This window comes from Lampetra fluviatilis, chromosome 3 (genome assembly GCF_964198595.1).
Source record: "Lampetra fluviatilis chromosome 3, kcLamFluv1.1, whole genome shotgun sequence".
In the NCBI taxonomy this organism is placed as follows: Eukaryota; Metazoa; Chordata; class Hyperoartia; order Petromyzontiformes; family Petromyzontidae; genus Lampetra; species Lampetra fluviatilis.
The window spans coordinates 13,264,747-13,268,997 of record NC_136277.1 but is presented as its reverse complement, the minus strand read 5'-3'; the positions used below and the strand labels follow the sequence as shown (position 1 = coordinate 13,268,997).

General features: G+C 42.3%; 1 long non-coding RNA gene across 1 annotated transcript; it reads left to right on the top strand.

The window, feature by feature from the left end:
* The first annotated feature begins 2,234 nt into the window (after positions 1-2,234).
* On the top strand, positions 2,235-3,292 carry LOC144953067 (uncharacterized). Its single transcript, XR_013640753.1, has 3 exons — positions 2,235-2,310; positions 2,724-2,810; positions 3,221-3,292. It is a non-coding gene; the product is annotated as an uncharacterized LOC144953067 (long non-coding RNA).
* Positions 3,293-4,251: the final 959 nt, after the last annotated feature.

Genomic DNA, 4,251 nt, shown 5'->3' with positions numbered 1-4,251 from the left:
TCGTATTTCAAAGCACTCTGATATCAGTTGTGATCACGTGACGCTCGGCAGACAAAGCGTATATGAACGACTCGTATTGCAAGACCTCGCTCGTTAATCAAATTAATATTTATTTTAAAAAATTGCTCGTCTTGCAAAACACTCGCAGACCAAGTTACTCGCAATCCAAGGTTTTACTGTATAACATTTTAGAAATGTAATGTAATGCAACAGAGAGTTGGCTAACACAGTTAATGCACCTCTACGGGGAGGATGTAAGTCGTTTTCTCCCTATGTGTGTCTTTGTCAAATTTCACACTAAACTTCAAATTTTGCAATCTTTGGAGATCATAATCAACCAGGCTATGCGTTAACTGTGTGTTAGCCGACTGTGTGTTGCATTACATTACATTTCCAAACGATTTGTTACATTTTGTTTTCTCTAACTATTTCTCTCTAAAATTTACCAGGCGCTCATAGGGCCATTCCATCTTCTTTCCATCGGTCGCTTCGGGGTGGATTCATTGACATGCTAATTTTTCTGCTCCAGCACCTGCCCCAGCAGACCCACCTCTCTCTCTGCCCACCCCCCCCTTTCTCTATTTAAGGCCTCGACACAGAGGCATTTGATCTCTGTGTGTCTATGTTGTGTGTCTCTCTCTGTGTGTCTGTGTTGTCTCTCTCTGCTTGTGTGTCTCGGTGTCTGTGTTTTGTGTCTCTCTCAAATTTTGTTCTACCTGATGACGGTTGCTTGTGCTGCAATCGAAACATCGTACTCTATTATTTAATTTATTTTCTTTCTACGTGACTTTACCGAAAGAACCAAAGAGTAATTCCTGCAGTCACGAAATTTTCAAAATGTGGAAACACTGTATATTCCACTTCCCTTAATTCACAATTATCTCTGCAGACACAAACTATGGCTTTTACGGTGGCCACCCTGGTGCTGGAGTCGAACGGGGACTTCCCAGAGTGGCTTGAGGCGCAGGGCGTAAATGCGGAGGTGGCCCGGGCCATGGACTCTGAGCTGGGCATCCGGGACTACGGGGTCCTACGCGCCTGCATCGGGGACGGCATCGTTCGGGCCGAGCTGCTGGCCACGGCACGCGACCGCCTGCCCTTCGGCTTCTACGCCGTGCTGCGGCAGGTGGTGAAGGCCCTGCGGGGCGCCGAGCTCCATGACGCTGGGATGCCGCACTCGGACGATGCCGCCGCCTCCTCCGCCTCCCCTGGCGACGTGACGCTGGGAGGCATGGTGGACGTACTGGTCGCGTTGTTCAGCGGCTTGAGTAGTGAGCTGCTGATGTCCGTGAAAAGACTCGGAGCCATGGATGGTCTTAAGTATGAAATGCCTTCATCTGGTGATGCAATCGGTAATGAAATGATGATGGCTGAAATGGATCGCCCAATGGAGAATGGTAATTGATATTTAATAGCATTAAATAATAGATCTAGCTGATTGACACCATGGATAGCGCACTACATTCACAATATTAGTCTTTGCTTAACCTGAATGTGTAATTTGCACCACTGACACAGGACCACTGATGGAGATGATACCACCATTACACACAGGCAGGGAGACACTTGAGTCAGATTCACTTCGTGCCTACGCGACTGAAACATATTGCCCTGGTGGGTCGTCCCATTGTTTGTGATGGAGACCGCAGCTTGATTTCACCAAATATCAGATGGAATGAAATTTACCATCAACGCTTGAATTGTGTCATTTCTATTTGTGAATTACAAAAACATTGTCCTTTGATTTCAGGTGAGAGGGCAGGAACGCAACCTCCAGATGCGGATGACTCTCAACCCAACCTGCCAGTGGATCGGATTAAAATGAAGCCGTTCAGAGGTAACATCTTGTCAATGTAGAGTGTTGAGTAGCTTATTCGAATATCTCGAATGGGCGACCTCTAGATTCCAAGTCTAGTGTTCTTGATGAGCTAATATACATCTCATTGCTGTTGTTCATTATTCATCACTTCTAAGTTCACATGAGTTTCAAACTGACACTTTGTTGAAAATCATTTCACTATTATGAGCCCTCTATGCTTGTAGATGCCGCTGACTTCACTGACAATGCAATGCTTCCTAGGACATCGGAGCATGGTTCCATGAAATGTTGTCTAATCAAATCTTGGGTAATTGGCTTTTTTTTGCCAGTAGATATGTCCGTCAATGTATGAATCATGTCGTGTCTTTTTGTGAATCAAAATACACCCTGTCCTTTGATTTCAGGTGAGACAGAAGAAACGCCAACTCCAGATGTGAATGACTCTCAATCCGACCTGCCAGTGGTTCTGATAAAAAATGAATCTTTCGGAGGTAACGTTCATAAGTGTAGAGTGTTGAGTTGTCCAGTTTAGTCAGGGGTATCAATCAGCTTATTCGGATATCCCGAATGGGTGACCCCTCGATTCCAAGTATATTGTTCTTGATGAGCTACTATACATCTCGTTGCTGTTGTTCATTGTTCGTCACTTATAAGTTCACATCAGTTTCAAACTGACACTTTGTTGAAAATCATTTCACCATTATGAGCCCTCTATGCTTGTAGATGCCGCTGACTTCACTGACAATGCAATGCTTCCTCGGACATCGGAGCATGGTTCCATGAAATGTTGTCTGATCAAATCTTGGGTAATTGGCCATTTTTTTGCCAGTAGATATGTCCGTCAATGTATGAATCATGTCGTGTCTTTTTGTGAATCAAAATACACCCTGTCTTTTGATTTCAGGTAAAACAGAAGAAACGCCAACTCCAGATGTGAATGACTCTCAATCAGACCTGCCAGTGGTTCTGATAAAAAATGAATCTTTCGGAGGTAACGTTTATAAGTGTAGAGTGTTGAGTTGTCCAGTTTAGTCAGGGGTATCAATCAGCTTATTCGGATATCCCGAATGGGTGACCCCTCGATTCCAAGTATATTGTTCTTGATGAGCTACTATACATCTCGTTGCTGTTGTTCATTGTTCGTCACTTATAAGTTCACATCAGTTTCAAACTGACACTTTGTTGAAAATCATTTCCCTATTATGAGCCCTCTATGCTTGTAGATGCCGCTGACTTCACTGACAATGCAATGCTTCCTCGGACATCGGAGCATGGTTCCATGAAATGTTGTCTAATCAAATCTTGGGTAATTGGTCTTTTTTTGCCAGTAGATATGTCAGTTAATGTATGAATCATGTTGTGTCTTTTTGAATCAAAATACACCCTGTCCTTTGATTTCAGGTGAGACAGAAGAAATGCCAACTCCAGATGTGGATGACTCTCAATCCGACCTGCCAGTGGAACCTTTCATAGGTAATGTCTATAAGTGTGGAGTGTTCAGTGGCCCAATTAAGTCATTGGGATAACTCGGCTTATTCGAATATCTCGAATGAGCGACCTCTAGATTCCAAGTCGACCTCTAGCTCTTAATGAGCGCAGATACATCTTATTGCTTCGGTCGTTAATCATATTGTTACTTATCAGTTCACATCAATTTCAAAGTGACACTTTACTTAAATTATTTCACTGATATGAGCCCTCTATGCTTGTAGATGCCGCTGAATTTACTGAAAATGCAATGCTTCCTCGGACATGGGGGCATGATTACACAATTATCTTCTAATACAATCTTTGTTAAGTGGCCCTTTCTTACCAGTAGATATTGTGAGGATATCAATCCAGACCTAGAGGTCATCACGGCCGACAACACAATAGCTTTTCAAATGATTTGTTTTTCATGATTGCATATTTATCTTTTGCATTATTATTTGAGAGTATTTAAGCATCCAATCAAAAGAATATAAAACATTTTTCAAGGCAGAGTTGTATATCTGGAGTCTGTCTTGAATGTGTTCATTTTAAATGTATTTAATACAACTAAAAATAGGTCAAAAGGTCATCACGGCCAATAAAATATATCCCACTACATGTGGACATCTCGTCCTCATTTTTATCCGGTCTTTCAACTGTTGCACAATGACATCCGAACTCCATGGTTTATTCTGACAGTCTCATTATCGCCACCTCTCTGATTTTAGGTATTGCCTTGTTTAACAGTTGACACATACTTCAAGCACTGCTATTAGTCTCTCATCTCCACCTTCATTTCGTTTTATGTATTATCTACTCAATGCCAGTGCTTATTTTTTACTTGTTAAAAAAAAGCGCAAACTTTCAATTAGAATGCCCACATCTTAAGAAAAAACTTGTTTTAAATTATGCTCTCCCTTAACGTTGCATTGGAGTCTCACACCGCTCTTATGTTCAAAGCC